General features: G+C 44.6%; 1 protein-coding gene across 3 annotated transcripts in view; it reads right to left on the bottom strand.

Moving 5' to 3' along the window:
• FRMPD3 (FERM and PDZ domain containing 3) overlaps window positions 1–23,677 on the bottom strand; it is a 655,318-nt gene that overhangs the window by 500,466 nt on the left and 131,175 nt on the right. For all 3 annotated transcript variants that reach the window (XM_029607356.1, XM_029607355.1, XM_029607357.1), the window contains exon 2: window positions 365–428. The gene's annotated coding sequence lies outside the window, so the exon portion shown is untranslated. The remainder of the gene's footprint in view (window positions 1–364; window positions 429–23,677) is intronic.

The raw sequence follows: 23,677 nt of genomic DNA, 5'->3' as shown, positions 1-23,677 counted from the left end.
TAAGTGATGTATCAACACACATCTGCAAAGTTTCCATACAGACTTGAATTACTGTGAGGCATTCTCTGGATGCCCATTATGTTTCACAGGAAGTCTCTGGAAGATTTTTCTTAATGTGCAGAGACACTACAGGACTCCTTTTTGTTTATTTGGTATATTGTCACACATATCCAAACCATAGTAACAATGCTGCCTGCAGATTTGAAACTCTCAAACTATACATGCTACAAGTGAAGCAACTTACAGTAATTCTTCCTGATTTTCTCAGGTACTCACTGCAATTGTATTAACAGTGCAAATAAAAAAAAAAATCAGCAGGAAGTCTCTAAGCGAGGTAAATAGTACATAAAACTCACTAACTCACCGTGGTATTCTCCTTTTCTCTTCTTCTTCTGTACATATAAGTCACGGAGTCTCCATTTTGTTTTCTGAAAGGGAATTAATAGAACCTTGTAATTTTTCAGGATAGTCAAATGTTTTGGTCTGATTCTTATATTTTCATCGTCACTGAACAGAACAAATCTGAACCTGGCTTTTAAATTTTGGTTTGTTTAATATCCATTTCATTTCAGGTTTGTTTGCCAGACTGAAATACAATTTTAAACCTCCCCCAAAATGAAAATAACAAAAAGAAAACCCCCATGGCCCCCGCATTCCCTGTACTTCCCATGACCTCCCTTACTCCTTTCTGCAGGGGTCTCTGGAATGTCCAATGAAGAAAGGGGCAGGAATAATCCCCATTCATTTCTGTCCTGCCCAGGATCGGTGCTACCTGCTTTACTGCCCTGTGCTAATAATCACTGTGCTGCAGTGGCCCCCTCCCCCAACATACACCATCAGCACAACCCCATGCATGGAATCATGCATGGACTTCTTTTTTTCCTAACAATAGATTTTTGTCTGAACATCGAGTGCAGGTACAGTAAGATTAGAGTAAGACTATCAGATTTCAGGTATGCAAATTTGGGCACTTTTTTCCTGTATTGCCAATAATGGACAAGTAGTTCCTTAGCAGAGAGGAGTGTTTATCTTGTGGACCAGGGATGGCGAACTCCAGACCTCGAGGGCCGCACACAGGCCAGGTTTTCAGGATATCCACAATGAGCACACATGACAAAGATTTGCATCCAGTGGAGGCAGTGCATGCAGATCTCTCTCATGCGTGCTCATTGTGGATTTCCTGAAAACCTGGCCTGTTTGCGGCTCTCGAGGACTGGAATTCGCCATCCCTGTTGTGGACTGTCTTCATGGAAAATTGTAATAATCTACTCTCCAAATATAGCCAAAAAGCAAACTCTTTGAATTTTGAAACTAATAAATATTTCAACCTCGATACAACCTCAATGCAAAGCTTTAGGGAATTAACTATACATCATAAAAATTCCAATCAGCCAACAAAATCCAGCTGTTATCAACATGTAAATTCTAAACAAATCAATAAAGAATAAGTGACAAAAAATATATAAATTCTGTGTGGTAGAGAAGTTCTGGTCAGAGATTTTGAACTGGGACCCAGGATATTTTACACCAGGATGTTGCGCTAGGCGTGGACTCTTGGCCTGGTGAAGGATTGGTACAGCCCTCCGGTCGGACCCTGAGAGTGCCTGCCACCAGGAGGTGGAGCACAGGAGGAGACAGAGGCTAGTTGGAGCTTAAGAGCATAAGAACATGCCATTCTGGGTCAGACCAAGGGTCCATCAAGCCCAGCATCCTGTTTCCAACAGTGGCCAATCCAGGCCATAAGAACCTGCAAGTACCAAAAAACTAAATCTATTTCGTGTTACTGTTGCTAGTAATAGCAGTGGCTATTTTCTAGTCAACTTAATTAATAGCAGGTAATGGACTTCTCCTCCAAGAACTTATCCAATCCTTTTTAAACTCAGCTACACTAACTATACTAACCACATCCTCTGGCAACAAATTCCAGAGTTTAATTGTGCGTTGAGTGAAAAAGAAATTTCTCCGATTGGTTTTAAATGTGCCACATGCTAACTTCAAGGAGTGCCCCCTAGTCTTTCTACTATCTGAAAGAGTAAATAACTGATTCACATTAACCCGTTCTAGAATTCTCATGATTTTAAACATCTCTATCATATCCCCCCCCCAGTCGTTTCTTCTCCAAGCTGAAAAGTCCTAACCTCTTTAGTCTTTCCTCATAGAGGAGCTGTTCCATTCCCTTTATCATTTTGCTTGCCCTTCTCTGTACATTCTCCGTCACAACTATATCTTTTTTGAGATGTGGTGACCAGAATTGTACACAGTATTCAAGGTGCGGTCTCACCATGGACCGATACAGAGGCACTATGACATTTTCCGTTTTATTCACCATTCCCTTTCTAATAATTCCCAACATTCTGTTGCTTTTTTGACTGCCGCAGCACACTAAACCGATGATGTCAATGTGTTATCCACTATGATGCCCAGATCTCTTTCTTGGGTGGTAGCTCCTAATATGGAACCCAACATTGTGTAATTATAGCATGGGTTAATTTTCCCTATATAAATCACCTTGCACTTATTCACATTAAACTTCATCTGCCATTTGGATGCCCAATTTTCCAGTCTCAGAAGGTCTTCCTGCAATTTACCACAATCTGCTTGTGATTTAACTACTCTGAACAATTTTGTATCATCTGCAAATTTGATTACCTCACTCATCGTATTTCTTTCCAGATCATTTATAAATATGTTGAAAAGTATGGGTCCCAATACAGATCCCTGAGGCACTCCACTGCCCACTCCCTTCCACTGATAAAATTGTCCCTTTAATCCTACTTTTTGTTTCCTGTCTTTTAACCAGTTTGTGATCCACGAAAGGACATCGCCACCTATCCCATGACTTTTTACTTTTCCTAGAAGCCTCTCATGAGGAACTTTGTCAAACACCTTCTGAAAATCCAAATATACTACATCTACCGGTTAGCCTTTATCTACGTGTTTATTAACTCCTTCAAAAAAGTGAAGCAGATTTGTGAGGCAAGACTTGCCTTGGGTAAAGCCATGCTGACTTTGTTCAATCATGTCTTTCTATATGTTCTGTGATTTTGATGTTTAGAACACTTTCCACTATTTTTCCTGGCACTGAAGTCAGGCTAATTGGTCTGTAGTTTCCTGGATCATCCCTGGAGCCCTTTTTAAATATTGGGGTTACATTAGCCACCCTCCAGTCTTCAGGTACAATAGATGATTTTAATGATAGGTTACAAATTTTTATTAATAGGTCTGAAATTTCATTTTTGAGTTCCTTCTCCAATAGCAACCCGGGGTTCCCTCAGGTTGAGCTCTTGGTTACCCGGACTACCTTGTCTTAGGTGGGCCTCGCAGGGTCTCCTAGAAAGGATGTTCAAAGGAGTGCCCACTATGAACAAGGGTGCGTGGTCGGTGTTCAGGCAAGGAGAACTGGAGATCACAGGAGGCCAGAATAGATTGTCTGAGTGTATGGATAGAAACAAGGCCAGAGTCAATAAGCAGAATGGTCAGCCAGGCAGGGTCAGTAGCAAGGTCAGTCCAGACGTAGTGAGGTCAGGCAGGAGGTCAAGTTCCAGGTGGCAGACGAGAGTAGTCGATGTTCCAGGCAGGTCAGGCGGTGATCAAGAATAGTCGGAGTTCCAGGCAGAGGTCAGGGCAGGCAGCACCAAGGATAGTCAGAGTTACAGGCAGAGGTCAGGGCAGGCAGTGATCTGAGAGAAGTCAGAGTTCCAGGCAGAAGTCAGGGCAGGCAGCAATCAAGGAGTAGTCAAGAACAAGCAGAGGTCAGTACCGTGAGATTAGTCTGAAGGGTACTACCAGGAATGGAGATACGAAGGAGAAGGAGACACAGGAGACGCTGGAACTGGAGACACAGGAGACGCTGGAACAGAGAGACTGGAACAGGAGACACAAGAAATGCAGGACGGCAAACTTGTTATCACAGAGTGATCGACCCGATTGCCAAGGCAAAGTCCTGGGGACAGGGCCTCGCTATTTATGCTGGGACTGAGTGACGTCCTTGGGGCGCGCCTCGGCCGAGTTTCCTGCGCTAGTCCCTTTAAAGGGAATGTTGTCAGTCGTGCGCGTGCCTAGGAGCGGGGCAAGGAGACGCTGGTCGCGGAGCCCCAGCGGGAGCTCTGCTGTGAGGCCTGGGATACCAAGGGAGCCTGAGAGTGAAGAGGATGGCCTGGACCGACAGAGGAGGTGAGACCGGAGCTTGTAGATGGCTGGGAGAGGTGAGCAGGCCCGGCCGGGAAGCGCAACAGTACCCTCCTTCTATGCCTCCCCTTACCGGCTTTGGTTTGTCAGGGTGGTCTCTGTGGAAGTCCTGGAGGAGTTGTTTGTCATAGATGTGGTGGAAGGGCTCCCACAAGTTCTCCTCAGGCCCGAAGCCCTCCCACGACAGGAGATATTCCCAATGGCCTTCTATACGAGTCTGATGGCTTGTGCCGTGAACTGAGCCGCTGGTGAAGGCACGGAGAGAGGCATTGGCAGAGGCAAGCGTGGTTGGTGGCCAAACACCACGGAGAACGGAGAGACATCGGTGGCAGCAGCAATGTGCTTGTTGTGTGACAATTTGGCCCAGGGTAACAGATCGGCCCAGTTATCCTGCTGGTCATTCGCATAAGACTGTAGGAAGGTCTTCAGCCTATGGTTGGTTCTCTCCGCTTGGCCATTTGCCTAAGGGTGGTAGGCCGATGTGAAGTTCAGAGTGATATTGAACTTCTTGCACAGTGATCGCCAGTACTTAGCGCAAATTGCGCTGATTTCATTACTGAAATTATTTCCTTGGGCAGGCCGTGCAAGCGGAAGACATGTTTCAGGAACAACTTGGTGAGTTCTGGAGTTGATGGAAGACTTCACAGAGGGATAAAATGGTCCATCTTAGAGAAACAGTCGATGATGACCCAGATGATGGTGTTATCTTGAGACGGAGGCAGGTCAGTAATGAAATCAGTTGATATGCTTGACCAGGGTTTGGTGGGTGCTGGAAGCAGCTTGAAAAGTCCCTATGGATGGCCTGTCGGAGGCTTCTGTTGCGCACATATGGGACAGGAGTCCACATAGTTGCAGGAGTTCTTGACCATGTTGGGCCACCAATAATACCTCCTTAGCATTTCAAGGGTCCGAGCCCGGCCGGGATGGCCAGCCAACTTCAAATCATGGGCCCAGCAGAGGACGCATTCGCGGAGACGGCGTGGGACCACCGTCTTCCCCACTGGCACAGTATGAGTGATTGCGAGGAATATGCAGGCAGGGTCAATGATATGCATATCCTCTGGTTCCAGAGAGCAGGAGAGAGCATCCGCTCACGTGTTCTTGGCTGCAGGACAGTAACAAAGTTTGAAATTAAAGCGTTCAAAGAACAACGCCCAGCGGGCTTGTCTGGGATTCAACAATTGGGCTTCCTTCAAGTGCTCAAGATTTTTGTGATCAGTAAAGAACGTAAATTTATGCTGTGCTCCTTCTAATCAAGGACACCATTCTTGGAGTGCTAACTTAACTGCTAGGAGTTCACGATCTCTGATCGTATAATTTTGCTCCGCAGGGGAAAACTTGTGCGAATGGAATGAGCAGGGGACTAGGGCTCCTTTCGAGGAGTACTGGCTCAGGACTGCCCCTGCCCCAATGGCAGAGGCGTCGACTTCGACAACAACGGGGTGGATAGGATCCGGGTGACGTAGACAAGGTCCGGTGCAGAAGGCCTCTTTCAACACCTGGAAGGTGGATTGAGCTTGGAACTCCGTTCCTTGGTGTTACTGCCCTTCCTAGTCATGGCAGTGAGTGGAGCAGCTAATGAAGAGTAATTGGCGATGAAGTTCCTGTAATAGTTTGTTAATCCAAGGAACCTTTGTAGGGCGTGGAGGCCAGTCTCGGATTCATTGGAGTTTTTCAGGGTCCATGGTAAAAACCACGATTGGAAATAATATATCCCAGGAACGGAAAACGAGTCTATTCAAAGATACACTTCTCTAGTTTCGCATAGAGATGGTTCTCCCTGAGGCATTGAAGGACTGTCTGAACATGAGAACGATGGGATTGAGAACCTTGGAAAAGATCAGTATATCATCTAGTTAAACAACGACAAACGAGTATAGTTCATCAAGTGTTGAAAGACCTCAGGGGCATTACAAAGTCTGAAAGGCATCACTACATACTCGTAGTGGCCGTCCCTGGTATTGAAAGCGGTCTTCCAAATGTCCTCTGCTTGGATCCTGATGAGATTGTATGCCCCTCGGAGATCTAACTTCGTGAAGATCTGGGCTCCTTGAAGGCGATCAAAGAGTTCGCTGATGAGTGGTAGCGGATTCCGATCCTTGTGGGTTACAGCGCTGAGCCCACGGTAATCGATGCAGGAGCAGAGACTGCCATCTTTCTTCTTCACGAAGAAGAAACCAGCTCCTGCTGGAGAGTCGGAGGGTCTTATGAACCCCTTGTCAAGATTTTCTTTAATATACTCAGACATGGCCTTAGTCTCAGGTAATGAGAGAGGGTAGGTCCTGCATTTGGGAGGCGTGGTACCTGGTAGGAGTTCAATGGGGCAATTAAACCTCTGAAGCAGAGGTAGGATGTCAGCATTCTGTTTAGAGAATACATCTTGAAAGTCTGTATATGGAGTAGGCATCGCCGTTAGGGTTGTAGAGTTCAACACGGTGACTGCTGGAGATACTTGATGTAGGCAGCGGTGTTGACACTGGGGTCCCTAATGGATTAGCTGTAGGGATTGCCACTCAAATTGCGGTCCACGTACCTGGAGCCATGGCAGTCCGAGGATTATTGGGTGCATGGAACGCTTCAGAACGTATAATGGGATCTCCTCTTCATGGAGAGTACCTACAGAGAGGCGGAAGGCTAGGATGCGATGAGTGATGCATCCAGGAAGGTGTTCTCCCTGGATGGACGCAATCCTGAGAGGAATATACAAAGGCTGGAGCAGAATTTGGAGAAGTTTGAAGATATCGTCCAAGATGAAATTGCCACTCGCCCCGGTGTCCACAAGGGCAGTGATGGAAAGGCTCGTGACTCTCGGGAGAGAGAGACAGGAAGTAGTAATTGGGAGCCAGCAACAGTGGCGCCCAAGCTCAGGAACCCCGCTGGGGTCTGGCTCTGCAGTTTCCCGGATGAACTGGACAGGCTTGTAAGAGATGTCCGGAACCGCCGCAGAACAGGCAAAGGCCTTCTCTCTTTCGTTGAAGGTGCTTCTCAGGGGTTAAGCACCCGCAGTTGATTTGCATTGGCTCCTCTGTAGATGGAGGAGGCACTGGTAAGGCCTTCAGCTGAGGACTGGGGGCCCGGACTGGGCGTGCGGTAGAAGGCCGAGAGGCTTTTACCTCCTGATATCGCTGGCGTAGGCGGTGATTGATGTTGCCAACCAAGGTGATGATGTCATCTAGAGATGTAGGAATCTCAAGAGGATAGTCATCCTTGAGGGCAGGAGATAAGCCATCCAGATAGATTGACGTAGGCAGTCCTCTTGCCATCCAAGTTCGGTTGCTAGTGTCCTGAATTCCACCGTGAATTCGGTGAGTGAATGTGAACCTTGATGGAGATGAAGGAGCTGGTGATCCGCAACACCTGTCGGCCTGGGTACTGGAAGGTTCACTTGAACACGGAGATGAAGTGAGAGAGATGACGGAGGATGTCATCCGAATGTTCCCAAAGTGGAGAAGCCCATGCCAGGGCCTTCCCCTCAAGGCGTGAGAGTATGAAAGTGATCTTGGTATTCTCACTTGGAAAAAGTTCAGGCTGCAATGTAAATTGCAGGAAATATTGGTTGAGAAAACCTCAACAGAGGTGCAGATCTCCATTGAAGCGAAGTGGAGCAGGAAGGGACAGGGATGCCCGTGAGGGTGCTGGTTGAGACCAACCCCAGGAGTTGGTCATGACAGCCTCTTCTAGCTGAGACCGTAGTCTCTCCACTGAAGAAGTCAATGCCTCAATGGTTTGCTGTTGTTCTCTGACGTGAGCTGCTAGACCAGGGATGGCCTACAAGGCAGCAGACACTCTATTCTGGCCTTGGCAACCTGTTGTGCTGGGAGTAGACCCTTGGCCTGGTGCAGGATTGGTACGGCCCTCCGGTCGGACCCGGAGAGCGCCTGCCACCAGGAGGTGGAGCACAGGAGGAAACAGAGGCTAGCTGGAGCTTCACCAATAGCAACCCGGGGTTCCCTCAGGTTGAGCCCTTGGTTACACGGGCTGCCTGGTCTTAGGTGGGCCTCACAGGGTCTCCTAGAAAGGAAGTTCAAAGGAGTCCCCACCATGAACAAGGGTGCGTGGTCGGTGTTCAGGCAAGGAGAACTGGAGATCGCAGGAAGACAGAATAGAGTGTCCGAGTGTATGGCTAGAAACAAGGCCAGAGTCAATAAGCAGAATGGTCAGCCAGGAAGGGTCAGTAGCAAGGTCAGTCCAGACGTAGTGAGGTCAGGCAGGAGGTCGAGTTCCAGGTGGCAGACGAGAGTAGTCGATATTCCAGGCAGAGGTCAGGGCAGGCAGCAAACAAGGAGTAGTCAAGAACAAGCAGGGGTCAGTACCGTGAGATCAGTCCAAAGTGTACTACCAGGAATGGAGAGACGAAGAAGCAGGAGACACCAGAACTGGAGACACAGGAGACACTGGAACTTGAGACACAGGAGATGCTGGAACTGGAGACGCTGAAAACGCTGGAACTGGAGACACAGGAGACGCTGGAACAGAGAGACTGGAACAGGAGACACAGGAAACACAGGAAGGCAAACTTGCTATCACAGAGTAATCAACCCGATTGCCAAGGCGAGGTCCTGGGGGCAGGGCCTCACTATTTATGCTGGGAGTGAGTGACATCATCGGGGCGCGCCTCGGCTGGGTTTCCCGCGCTAGTCCCTTTAAAGGGAATGACGTTGGCCGTGTGCACACCTAGGGGCGGAGCCAAGGAGGTGAGACTGGAGCTTGTAGATGGCTGGGAGAGGTGAGCAGGCCCAGCCGTGGAGCGTACACAGCCGGGAAGCACAACACAGGATTGGTGCAAGGGTATTAGGTGCCCAAGATAAACCTTATAGGCTTGCACCTCCACCCTCCAATGGCCCTTTCCACACACAAAATTTATGCAGTTATTAACATATTTTACATATAAAAGAACATTCAAAGTACAGTCTTATAAAATAAAAACATCAATAAAAACATGTATATTATATTTACATGCACTACTACTTTGATGCCAACTAGAAAGCCCTTTCAAATAGCAAAAATACACTTGGAACCCATATGTATTTTAGTTTATTGTAATGTGTGTTTTGGTGTAGACTTGGCCCTCAAAAAGCCATCAGTAAACTAAACTACAATTACAATATAGCAAACTTTCCACACTCAAATAGTAAAAACTCTACCTATGAAAAGACACCACTAAAAATATTATACCAGGCCCTAAAACACCAATACATCTTCTATTAGGAAAGCAGAACAAGCCAAGCTGCTATACATCCCTACATAGAAACTACATGCTAGCAGAATACCTCATCTCTGTCACATATGCAGAACAATTACAGTCCCTCACCTACTACAGAATAAAGAGACCATAAAGTATAAATAGAAAGGTGCAGACAAAAGCTGAACTGGAAACTTCAACAATCCAGATTGGGCATCCAAATGGCCGATGAAATTTAATGTGGACAAGTGCAAGGTGTTGCATATAGTTACACGATGTTAGGTTCCATATTAGGAGCTACCACCCAGGAAAAAGATCTAGGCATCATAGTGGATAATACTTTAAAATTGTCGGCTCAGTGTGCTGCAGCAGTCAAAAAAGCAAACAGAATGTTAGGAATTATTAGGAAGGGAATGGTTAAGAAAATGGAAAATGTCATAATGCTTCTATATCGCTCCATGGTGAGACTGCACCTTGAATACTGTGTACAATTCTGGTCACCGCATCTCAAAAAAGATATAGTTGCGATGGAGAAGGTACAGAGAAGGGCAACCAAAATGATAAAGGGAATGGAACAGCTCCCCTATGAGGAAAGACTAAAGAGGTTAGGGCTTTTCAGCTTGGAGAAGAGACGGCTGAGGGGGGATATGATAGAGGTCTTTAAGATCATGAGAGGTCTTGAACGAGTAGATGTGACTCGGTTATTTACACTTTCGAATAATAGAAGGACTAGGGGGCATTCCATGAAGTTAGCAAGTAGCACATTTAAGACTAATCGGAGAAAATTCTTTTTCACTCAACGCACAATAAAGCTCTGGAATTTGTTGCCAGAGGATGTGGTTAGTGCAGTTAGTGTAGCTGGGTTCAAAAAAGGTTTGGATAAGTTCTTGGAGGAGAAGTCCATTAACGGCTATTAATCAAGTTTACTTAGGGAATAGCCACTACTATCAATTGCATCAGTAGCATGGGATCTTCTTAGTGTTTGGGTAATTGCCAGGTTCTTGTGGAAACAGTATGCTGGGCTTGATGGACCCTTGGTCTGACCCAGCATGGCAATTTCTTATGTTCTTATGTTCTGTATGCAATGCAACAATAGAAAAAAGAAATATTACCATTCCTCATAAAACATCAAACAATAAAATCAAGAAATACAAAATATCAATAATAGTAAAACCACACTAATAAAAATATTTCAATATATTAATATATATTCAAGTTATTTAATTAATATATTGAAATACACTGAAATAACTTTGCCAGTGATATCCAGAATATACTATGTCACTCAAGCTAAAAGTAATTATGGTTTAGGAAAACAGAACCAGGATGAGGTGAAAGAGGATATAAATTTATCAGAACTCTTGGAGAAGTCTTCAGATATTGAAATAAAATCAAGAGCTACATTAGTTGTCCAATTTGCAGACATTTCACAAAGAGATATAATTCTTAGATTATATTTTAAACATCAGAGTTTAAATTTTCATGGTTATCCTATTAGGATTTTTCCTGATGTGTCCTTAAATACTCAATTAAGAAGAAAAGAATTTCTAGTATTGAGGGAACAAGTTACACAGCGGGGAGCTAAGTTTATCTTACGTTTCCCTTGTAGATGTATTGTTCTCTATCAAAACAATAGATATATTTTTAATCAGGTTGACCAGCTACGAGTTTTCCTGGACTCCTAGTCCTATAGTATCTCCTAGTATAATATGGGGGATTAAGAAAGATATGGATCAGACACATTATCTTTGAGATTTTTCTTTGGTATAGCCTGCTCAAATTTCTGTCCACCAATTTCTGCAATTACTAGTGAATTATTTTTTCTAGAATGCACAGAATGTAAACTATGTTTTTGTTTAAATTTAAATGTAAGTTTCTATACACAAGTTAAGTATACAAAACTGTGTATTTCTTTTGTAAAATGGAAAGATTAATAAAAATTATATATTAAAAAAAACCAAAAAAAAAAATTTCAAAATAGCTGACATATAGAGCATCCAATAATTAAAAACAAATTACTTTTAAATTTCCTAAACAGCAATAATATATTTCAAAACATGAAACACATCAAATAGCCAACAATTAAAACTAATAAGGATTAAAAAATACCCCATTCTCCATACCTGGGAACTTTTGATTTCCAATTACCCTGAGATTGTCGTAGATTAGTATTGAGGGGGTTGCACAAACCTTCTCCCCTCTCTCTCATACACATACACCATGCACATGTTCATTCTCACTCACACACACACATGGTCACACATACACATTCTCCCTCTCTCTCTCTCTCTCTGTCATACACATATATGCTCCCTCTTTCTCAAACACACATGCTCTCTCTCTCTCTCTCATATACACACACCCATGCTCATACAGACAGGCTGTCACATACACACTCACATATACGTTCACACTCCCTCGCTCTCACCCAGGCTTCTCCCTCTCTTTTTCTTGGACTCTTTGGGGGGAGGGAAGGTTCTGCAGCCTTCTCTTTGAACAGGACACTGGTGGGATGAAGAGTGCTGGCAGTCCTGGCCTCTTTAGACTTTAGCCACCAGCAAGAAGCACTGGTGGCCCTGTGGTTTCCTGTAGTCTTTGGCTACCAGCAAGACTGAAAATGCTGGCAGTCCCAGGGGCCTCTTTTAGTTTTTGTTCTCCGGTGGCCCCAGGCTTCCTTTACCCTTTAGCCACCAGCAAGATTTGCTGGTGACCCTGTGACTTCCTTTAGTCTTTGGCTGCTGGTGGGTTGGGGTCCACCAACAGCCCTGCCAGCTCCTTTAATGTTTGGCTACTGGCAAGCTGGGGTGTGTCGGCTGCCCCGCGGCCTCTTCCTAACTTCAGCCATTGACAGGTTGGGGTCTGCCAGTGACTTTCATGCCGCCATTCTTTCTGAGCCACCACCCTGTGCAAGTGCACAGCTTGCATAATGGGGTTTGCTGGTTCTGGTTTAAGGTGGTGGTGGAACATCCAGGCAGCATGGTCAGAAAAGCAGGCTGAGATTTAGAATTGAGATCCTGATGAAATTTCTGGTTAGAGAGGTAGATCTGTGAATCATCAGCATAAAGATCATATTGCTGGAGATCTGAGCACCAAGGGAATTGATACTGTGAGAGAAGAGAAGATGGCCCAGGTCAGAATCCTGAGGCACAGCAATTGATATTGAGATCGCAGTAAAGACAGATCCACCAGAGAACATAATAAAAGCGTGATGGCAGAGGAAAGAATCAAGGCAGGATGTTAAAAACTGCAAGAATTAGATGGTGTCAAAAGCAGTGGATAGGTCAAGGAGGCTAAAGATCAAATAAAGGCCTTTGGTTTTAGCCATGAACAGATCATTGGAGACTTTGGCAAGAGCTGTATCTGTGGATAAACCAGGCTGGAGTAGATCGAGAATGGCTTGCGAGAAAATGAAGTCCGAACAACAGAGGTGAAAAGCATGCTCAAGTAGTCTGGATGCAAAAGGGAGGAAGGAGATGGAATTATAATTGGCAGAACAGGTAGGATCTAGTGGGAATTTATGAGGAACGACGTGTTCACAGCATGTTTGAAGGCGGCGAGAACAGTTGCAGTAGAAAGTGATAGACAGAGGATGTGACAAATGGAAAGGATGGACTGCAGAGGAGATAGAGCTGAGGAGCTGGATGGGAGTGTGGTCAGAAGAATAAGTAGTGAGCTTTAATGTGATTTCGGAAAAGGAGGAGAGGTGACAGGGCCAGAGGAAGGGGAATCCAATGAAGTAGGGGATGGGGGAGTCAGAAGTGACCTAGTTGAGAGCTCAAGACTAATTTTATAAACTTTGTCATGGAAGTAGTCAGCCATAGTTATGGGCAGAGAGTGAAATGGGGGAGGGAGGAAAAGCAAAGGCAGTTTGAGGAAGGAAATGAATGTGGCAAAGAGAAGACAATGGTTAGAGCCAAGAGTTTGTTAGATGAACATTATTGTCTTGCTAGGCAAGTGTAACAACTTACTGGAAGGAGGTCAGCATGAATTTGTAATATATGAATCTGGCATGGGCATAGGATTTTATGCAGTGGCGCTCTGCAGAGTGGGTACAGAAATAAATGAAATAATTTGTTTGCGCCTAATATGTCAACAGAATATTCTAATCCATTCACCACATCGGAAGCAGAGGTCTTGGTGCAATTAGTAACAAGTGTTGTACAAACACAAAGTTAGCTGCACAGTTCTGCTTCCAATGTATTGCAAGCTGGGATTTGTCATCCTGGTTTCACAAAGAAGTGGGGACTATAAGCCTCTGCATTCAACAGGACAAAAATTTTAAAAAAATGACCCAGTTTAATCAATCCACGATCATTCAGTCAATTATTAACCCAAGATTATACATTTTACCTGTCTCCTACAATCTGAACCAACCATACACACCGTCAGAAGGTGCAAGTTGCCTATAGTTTGCTAGACATTGACATTCTGCCATTTACATCCAGAAATAGGCTACTGTTGGCCAATTTACTTTTAACCATGTGCTTAGGCCCATGTGTCCTTTGTCACACAAATCCACTCTACTTTCAGGCAATACCTTCTCTTCCATTTCAGCTCAAAATAGTGAAGAACAGGTTAGAGATAAGTCTTCATTTTGCTGAGAGCAACTTTTAAATTTGGGCCAATATTGGTCAAAAGAGTCAATCCAAAATCCTATGTAAGCAGGCCCAGGGATTTGTTTCTTGTTTTCTTCTCTCAGGACACTCTTTGTATTGTTGTTTTAGTAACCCTTCGTATTCTAAATAGTTTAACAGCAGATCAGGAACGGCAACTTTTGTAACTGTAAGCCATTCTTTATCACTGCTTGATTATTATAAAGTTTTTTGCATGTTTGTGGTTCACCAGCAAATATTTAATGGTTGTTGTGCTGAATATGACAGTGTGAGAGCACAATTATACAGTGTATTTTACTGACTGTCAACTCAACAAAGTGTAACCTGTAAATCTGATATTTAAAAAAAACTTCTCAACACCCATGAAAAGCCTCTTGTTTACTTCTTTTCTTCTCTCCCCCAGCCTTTCACTTAAGCTAAGATACATCTGGCCATACTGAAGCCATGCTATATAACTCTGCATAGGCAATCATTTTCTGGCAGTATCACCTACAAATGGTCTGTCCCACCTGGTGAGAAATGTCCTTTCCTTGCATTCTTAATTTAAGTTAAACATCTGTTCACGTCAGCATCTGATGCAGGGCATTATCATTCACCTTGGTGGAATTAGTGGTCTCTTTCAGTAGTATCAAAATCCAGATATAGAAAATGAGCAATGAATTATTGACTGTACTTTTGTGGCCAGCAAGAAATGGATTCTGGATGCAGTTCTAAATTCATCTTGTTGGGCCTAATTGTGATGGGCTTCCTCTCCTGTGCCTAAGCCCATCAGTCTCATTACTCAGAGTTGAAGCTATAGGATAACCAGCTGTTGCTTCTGGAAAATACATCAATTTCTGCAGTGTCAGTTGCATTATGCCTTTTATTTTGCTTCACACATACTCATAAATCTCATCTTCCTTGTTTTTCTAATTTTAAGAAAAAGAAAACTGAAAATCCTGAGCGCATGCATCAGTGTGCTCTCAGTACTCCCAGTTTTCTAAACACCTCTGTCAGGAAAATATCAGGAAGAAGGAGGAAATAGCCAGTCAGAATTAGCAGGGGCTGTAGATAGAATCCCAGAGGTAATGTCACTTTAAGAAAGAGGATTCTGGGTGATGTAGTTTCAGAGAGCAGAAACAGGAAAACACTGACAGTCCCAAGGAGATCAAGAGACAAAACTCTGATGGGAAATGTAGTTTTAGGAAGTCTGAACCTAAAGCTTATTGGGGAGAGAAACTCACTCAGGTGTGGGTGACATTAATTGGAAAATACAGGCAAGGGTAATTAAGGAGATACCTAGAACAGAGTCTTGCTTTCAGAAGGAGGCTACCAGGGGATGCAGTGGCCTAGACAGAAAGGGCCAGAATAAGTTGATGGCTACCGCTTTGGTGGTGCAAGAAGACTGTGTGAATCTATTGTGGGAAATCAACAGCTTGACAGTACACACTACAGTGGGAAAAAGGTAGGGATGTGAATCGTTTTTTAACGATTAAAATTATCGTCCGATAATTTTAATATCGTCTTAAATCGTTATAGAACACGATACAATAGAAATTCTAACGATTTATCGTTAAAAATCGTTAAATCGTGTTAGTGCGCACTAACTCGAGTTAGTGCGCACTAACTGAAAATGATACAAATTGACACTTTCCAGGTCAGTAAAGGTCAGTTAGGAATGAATATGTGTTCCTATTGGCTGGCTGCCCTCTTATCTATTGATGTTAACCAGGTTCCCACTGAGGTGATGGTTGGGGGGATGGGAAATGGAAATGGAAACTCAGGAACACTAACAGAAAATGATACAAATTATTGACACTATCCAGGTCAGTAAAGGTCAGTTAGGAATGAATATGTATTCCTATTGGCTGGCTGCCCTCTTATCTATTGATGTTACCAAGGTTCCATCTGAGGTGATGGTTGGGGGGATGGGAAATGAAAACTGTTGGTAGTTGACAAAAAAAGTAATGTGATCAGTCAATATGACTAGAACCTGTGCCCTATTCCTGATACCAGGGGTATTGTGATCTTCCTGCACTCAGTGCCCTATCCCTGATACCAGTCTGAGACAGCTCCCTCCCTGCATTACTAGTGAGAGGCTGGCTTCACAGACAGGGGGGAGCTGCCTGACCCTCACTCCTGACTTCCCCCATGTCCCAGCTAGTGAATGGTGTGTGGGGGAGGGGGGGGGGAGGATGGTGAAGTCTGAGACAGCTCCCTCCCTGCATTACTAGTGAGAGGCTGGCTTCACAGACAGGGGGGAGCTGCCTGACCCTCACTCCTCCGGGGTATTGTGATCTTCCTGCACACAGTGCCCTATCCCTGATACCAGGGGTGTTGTGATCTTCCTGCATGCAGTGCCCTATCCCTATTAATACCAGGAGTGTTGTGATCTTCCTGCACGCAGTGCCCTATCCCTAATACCAGGGGTGTTGTGATCTTCCTGCACACAGTGCCCTATTCCTGATACCAGGAGTGTTGTGATCTTCCTGCATGCAGTGCCCTATCCCTGATACCGGGATGTGTGCAAGAAGATCCCAACACCCCCGGTATCAGGAATAGGGCACTGTGTGCAGGAAGATCACAACACCCCTGGTGCCAGGGTTAAGGCATTGTGTGCAGGAAGATCACAACACTCCTGGTATTAATAGGGATAGGGCACTGTGTGCAGGAAGATCACAACACCCCTGGTGCCAGGGTTAGGGCACTGTGTGCAGGAATATCACAACACTCCTGGTATTAATAGGGATAGGGCACTGTGTGCAGGAAGATCACAACAACCCTGGTGCCAGGGTTAGGGCACTGTGTGCAGGAAGATCACAACACTCCTGGTATTAATAGGGATAGGGCACTGTGTGCAGGAAGATAACAACACCCCTGGTGCCAGGGTTAGGGCACTGTGTGCAGGAAGATCACAACACTCCTGGTATTAATAGGGATAGGGCACTGTGTGCAGGAAGATCACAACACCCCTGGTGCCAGGGTTAGGGCACTGTGTGCAGGAAGATCACAACACTCCTGGTATTAATAGGGATAGGGCACTGTGTGCAGGAAGATCACAACACCCCTGGTGCCAGGGTTAGGGCACTGTGTGCAGGAAGATCACAACACTCCTGGTATTAATAGGGATAGGGCACTGTGTGCAGGAAGATCACAACACTCCTGGTATTAATAGGGATAGGGCACTGTGTGCAGGAAGATCACAACACCCCTGGTGCCAGGGTTAGGGCACTGTGTGCAAGATCACAACACTCCTGGTATTAATAGGGATAGGGCACTGTGTGCAGGAAGATCACAATACCCCTGGTATCAGGGTTAGGGCACAAGTTCTAGTCACATTGACTGATCACATTACTTGTTTTGTCAAGCTACCAACTGTTTCCATTTCCCATCCCCCATATACTGTCAGTGGGAAGCTTGGTAACATGAATAAATAAGAGGGCAGCCAATAGGAATACATATTAATTCCTAAACTGACCTTAACTGACCTGAAAAGTGTCAAATTGTATCATTTTCAGTTAGTGCGCACTAACTCCCAGTTAGTGCGCACTAACTCCCGTTAGTGCGCACTAACTCGAGTTAGTGCGCACTAATCGGAAAAAAACGATTTTTAACGATTTTTTAACTGAAAAATTGTGCCTAACACGATTTTCTTGCCCTGCCACATGATTTCTATCGTTAAGACGATATGGAAAACGATTCACATCTCTAGAAAAAGGTGCTTTTTGTTGATACATGAAGCTGATGCTGGCCTATAATTTTATGCATCCTGCAGTACATCTCAAATAACCATTATACTTCCAGGGGTTAAATAGTATTATCTGTGGAGGAAAAGTCGTTATGAAATATTAAAGACATAATTTTTCTGCAGGTCCCTATCTGTGTGGATGTTCCTGACAGCTGGCAATGAGCCAGAGCAGGTCAAAGGCATTGACCTTGTGACAGCCTCATTTTATCAGTAGACACACAGTTATAAATTCTTCACATATCAGGTCAGCTGTTTAGACTTAAGGTGTGAATCAGTCCTGAGAAACCAATGAGCTATCAGGAATAACTTCGGGAGCTTGAGGAGTCAGAATACCATACAGCCACTGTCATTCTCCGTCTGTCTTCTATGTTGGACAGAAGATTGTGCACTTTTGCTCCAGTGCAAAAATGACTTCAGAAGTATTGATGAAATTCTCACAGTATTTTCAATGGGAAAAATGCCAAGACAGAACAGGAGCAATTTTCGCACCAATACAAAACGTTGCTGCATTTGCCTCTATATCTTTCCTGTGATACCACTCTTGTTCTCTCTTTCCACTCTGTTTTTTTTCTCTCTGTCTCTGCCTCACTTTTACTCAGATCTTTTTAAATTTTCTTTCATCTTCTTTATCCCTCTCTCTGATTTGCCGCACTCTGAAAAGTTGTCTCTGGTGCTGGAGGATGCCTAACCTTGAGTAAGAGACAGTCTGCAGAGAAATGGCACAATCTGGCAAGAACTAGCTAGTAGCTAATCTTCCACGGCATTTTTTGCAATATTGATTGAGGTTAATTAGTAGGCTGGAAAGCAATGATCATCTGAATTTTTTACAACCTGGTTCCAGGGCCATAACTTGGAGTAAGGAACAGGTATGCAGGGAAAAGTTGCTGTATGCTAAGCTAAAGTTTTCTCTTTTTATATGCAAATTAGTCTTGTTCTGTATTTTCCAATCTCTGAGATTGATTTGTTGGGGCTACCCAAACATCAGAGGTTATATATTTATTTAGTTAAATAATGTATAGGTGGTGTTATCCAAGGGCCTAAGCGGCTTCCAATAAACAAACCAACCCTGTTTTTGTTTTGGATCTCTTAAATAGCTAAAGTAACAACTTTGCTAAATGTCTTGCTATGGGAGAGAAGCTATGGCAGGAGTCCCAGGGTCAAGCGCTGGAAACCTCACAGGAGAAGGAATTAATGTAGATTTGTTTTCCTGTATCTAATATTTTGCTCGCCGTGTAATTTATGCAACACCTTCAAACGCTTGGCCAAAGGCATTTTATGCTATTGATTTTCACACACTCTCAGTAAGCAAGTTCCTCCCATCCCCCTTGTAATTTTGTGTCATGTCCACAGTTAGGTAACCAAAGTGAACTCCTTAAGTAGTGTGCATTCAAATGTCCAGACCCTCTATCCTGCAAACTTCCCACATAAATAAATAAGCATCTGCAGCTTTTCCACAAATTTCCAGCACTGCAGACAAGATACTCGGCCGGCCCACCTTGGGGATATGTACACTTGTTCTGTTCATTTTTTTTCACACCCCTGAATTCTGTAGAATAACAAATGCGTTGTTTCACTGTCTGTAAAACCTTTGCTTTTAAAGAGTTAAATACAGGTCAACCACAATATTTGGCAAATTTGTCGATTCGTTATATACCAGGAAGATCATTACACGCCTAACTAGAGCACTTGCGAGTGCCATCTCCCATGGAAATCAGGTTCAAGCAACTCTTGTCATACGCTCATCTAACAGACTCCAACCTTGTGGAATTCATTACCATTAAATTTGCCCTCTGAGTTAAATTTGGTAAGATTTTACCACGCCCTCTTTATATGATTGGAAATTATACCACCTTTAACTAGAAAATCAAAGCGATTCACATCATTAATATCTCCAACATTCAAATACAACAATAAACAAACAAAAACATAAATAAGATAAAACAAAATATAATAAAACAAATCCTAATCAAAGCTCATTGTAAGAATCATCTGCTTCTCGTCCAAAGGGGGAGTTGTGCTCAGCTTTCATTCTGCACAGGAGACATAGTATTAGCTGTCATGGCAGTGATATGGCCAGTAGAAGGAATCAGTGTGTCAGAGTGCAGGCTACCTCTCCTTTTGCTAGAACATAAGAACATAAGAACATAAGATATGCCATACTGGGTCAGACAAAGGGTCCATCAAGCCCAGTATCCTGTTTCCAACAGTGGCCAATTCAAGTCACAAGAACCTGGCAAGTACCCAAACATTAGATAAATCACAAGCTACTATTGCTTATTAATTAATAGCAGTTTATGGATTTTTCCTCTAGGAACTTATCCAAACCTTTTTTAAACCCAGTTACACTAACTACTATAATCACATCCTCTGGCAATGAATTCCAGAGCTTAACTATACACTGAGTGAAAAAGAATTTTCTTTGATTTATTTTAAATGAGCTACATGCTAACTTCATGGAGTGCCCCCTGGTCCTTCTGTTATTTGAGAGAGTAAATAATTGATTTACATTAACTTGTTCAAGTCCTTTCATGATTTTATAAACATCTATCATATCTTCCCTCAGACGTCTCTTATCCAGACTGAACAGCCCTAACTTCTTTAGATCACAACAGTTTCCAGAATTTGCATTCATATACACGGTCAGCGATCATGTGCTTTGTGTTAGTGTTTACCTTTCTGATTCAGCATCACAGCATATAGACATTATAGTACATTAAACATATTCTAGAATACTGTAGAGTTCCTATTTAATTTAGTTTCAAATAATTCATTCTAGGTCTATATCTCAGAAACAACAGATACTAGAAACTCTGACCCTCCAGATGCATGGGACGTCGGAGCTTCTCAATGCCACAGCACCCTGCTGTGACCCCCTTCCCGCCCTGTGAACTGGAAGCCCAGTCGCCCAGATCTGGTACATTTCTTGCCCTTTCTTTCTCCCACCTTTGAAAGGTGGTGAAGGGAGGGGAGATCAAATCAACCAATGAGGTAGTGGAGAATGGGCCCAGTAGTTCTGGATATGATTCTCAATAAGGATTCTAAGGACTAAGTTCTACACTTACAAGGCTCAAAAGATAGAACCAGCCATCATATAGGCCAGGATTCATCATTCCGTGCAGAATGATGAACCCTGCACTAAAGGGGGGGTGGAAGGGCAAAGCAGGGGGTGGTCGGGCGATAGCCTGCAGCCGGCCGCACCACGGCGGTGCAGTTTCGCCTGCCGCGGTGCAGCCGACTGCAGGCTATTGCGGGCATTGCGCCACTATAAAAGGTGGTGCTATTCCCCGTGCTACTGCCTTCAATAAAGTTCAAAACATTATCGCCGGCAGTGGTGCCGCCACCGATTTCCATAATTCCCTCCCTAACTGCACCCCGACTCCTCCCCTCCCCCTAATTTAAATCTTACCGCCATGATAAGGGACTATTGCAGCTTGGAAAATAACCCCCATAGTTGTTAACATTTTAATAAAGTAATGTTCCAGTAACTGAACAAAAACCTTAAGCACAACAAAAAACACAGCTCTAACTAGCTTATAACCAGGCTTAAGGCAATGCTAGTAATAAACATAATCATTTAAGGGCTTAATAGTTTAGCTTCCATTGGCTTAAATGTAATGTTAAATATTTCCTAAGGCTTGAGATGATGTTAACAGCAAATACAATCATTTAAGGTTCACTGGTACATGTTCCATTGTCTTGATAACAGGGTTCACCACTCACAGAGCCAACCCAACTGTTTGTCAATTACTATTAACTGAAGTTTCTACAGGTAAAATACAAAGCTCCCCAATTAGACTAAATCACCTCTAGAACTTCATATAGCCACTAAACAACCCTCTAAACCATGTATGAGTCATTAGTTTGGTAGCAAACATTTTCTCTCTACACTAAGGGACAAGAACAGCAGTGTCAGTAATTAGAGTCTGGTACATTATCATTAATTAGTAAGGATGTGCTTCCTAAACATTTGTCCCATTTTGTATTTCATTTTCGGGAAGGGGAAGCCACAATTGTTTCATTTAATGTTTCTTTCATTTCTGTCACTTATGAAATAAAGATTAAAAATTTAAAAATCACCAAAAAAAAAAGGCCTCCGCAGGCTGCCATGTGTCCCTCCCTCTCCCACAAAACGTCTTGGGGCCGGGAACGACCCTGGCCCCCACTTACAGGGGCGCAGAATTCACGCAGATTTCCACCTGCGCAGAATTGCCATTTTCTGCGCAGAATTCCCAAATTCTGCACAGAAAATAACAGGAGACCCTGGCATGCTGCGAACGGAGCACATCCCATGGGACTCGCTCCATTTGCGGCGAAGATGAAGGCCCCAGCGCGCCATTCACGGTGAAATAGAAGGCCCCCATTTACCACGAACGGAGTATGCTCCTCTCGTGGCGAAGAAGGAAGGCCCCTGTGTGCCTCGAACGGAGTGTGCTCCGCTCACGGTGAAGATGGAAGGCCCCGGTGAGAGAGAATGTGTGTGTATGCGTGTGAGAGAGAGGAAAAGAGGAGGGGAGGGGGAGAGAGAGCAGGAGGGTGTGAGAGAGAGCATGGGAGGTAAGTGTAGCGCCCGTCCGTCGCAGATGGCTGTGACCTCTGATGCTCACCTCTTTTTTCCCTGCAACAGCGATTCTTGAAAGTTTGGCAGTCTCTGCCTGCAAACACCGCCTTCCCCAGCATCCCCGGGACGGCGTGGTGATCCTGTCTGCCATCTTGAATCAGGGATTGCCTAGGGCATGCATGCGTACACCAGGCCCTCTCTTAAACAAGTCATGGCGGGAACCTCGGGGGCGGGAACCATGGCGGGAACCTCCGCATGACATCACCCGCTAGTGTATTTAAGCTATTCAGACTTTGCTTCCTACGAGTTAGCAAGGACTTCTTTCCTGCTGAATTCCATTCCACTTGGAGATGCTTCGCTATTCGCTACTCTGAACCCATTCCTGCACTCCGGACTTGAACGCTTTAGGTACCCACTCCTCGGGGGCCTTGTTGCATTCTGGCCATCCGTTCCTTGGAGGGCCTTCATGCCTGGAGAATCCATCTACCATCTTGCTGATGGAAACTCCGGCCACTACCATGCTTACCATGCTTGCCTCAGCATACCTGCTTCTATACTTCAGAGTGAGTACCCTCATCTATTCTGCTCATCTGACCTCCTGCATTTCTCTTATCTACAACAGTGCTGATTCTTGGTGTACCCCGCGCTGCGGGCCACTACCAGATCCACCCTGAGAAGTAGTTCATCTAGAGGAGGAGTTCCCTGGCGTACCCCGCTCCGCGGGCCACTACCAAGGATTTCATCGTTGAGTCACCTTACTTTTCTGGACTGTGTCTTTCTTTCCACTCGGTAGGTACTTCATCTATGTTCCAGTCTAATAAAGTCTCATTACTAACTGTATCTGTCTCAGCTGAGGCCACGCCTATTGTAGTAAGTCCTCACAGGGCTCTTCCCTATGGGTGGAGTCAGCTCTCACTACGATCCAGGGTCCACAACCATACCATAACATAACAGTAAGAAAGCAGGGGGGATGCTTGAGTGTGGATTTCAGAGAGAGGGATCCTATAGGAGGGGAGGGTGAGAGAGAGCAGGAGGGTGTGAGAGAGAGCATGGGAGGTAAGAGGGGGGATGCTTGAGTGTGGGTTTCAGATACAGGAAGCATATATGAGCGGAGGGGAGGGTGAGAGAGAGCAGGAGGGTGTGAGAGAGAGAGCATGGGAGGTAAGAGGGGGGATGCTTGAGTGTGGGTTTCAGAAAGAGGGAATCTATATGAGGGAAGGGGTTGTGGGGGAGGGGAGGGTGAGAGAGAGCAGGAGGGTGTGATGGGAGGTAAGAAAGCAAGAAAGCGGGGGGGGGGGGTGCAGGGGATGCTTGAGTGGGGGTTTCAGAGAGAGGGAGCCTAATTGAAGAGATTGTGAAGGAGTGTGTATGTGTGTGAGAGATTGGGAGCTCAAATGTATGAAAAAGGG

This window comes from Rhinatrema bivittatum, chromosome 6 (genome assembly GCF_901001135.1).
Source record: "Rhinatrema bivittatum chromosome 6, aRhiBiv1.1, whole genome shotgun sequence".
In the NCBI taxonomy this organism is placed as follows: Eukaryota; Metazoa; Chordata; class Amphibia; order Gymnophiona; family Rhinatrematidae; genus Rhinatrema; species Rhinatrema bivittatum.
Note: the sequence above shows the minus strand (reverse complement) of the source record. Positions and strands in the feature narration are given on the sequence as shown.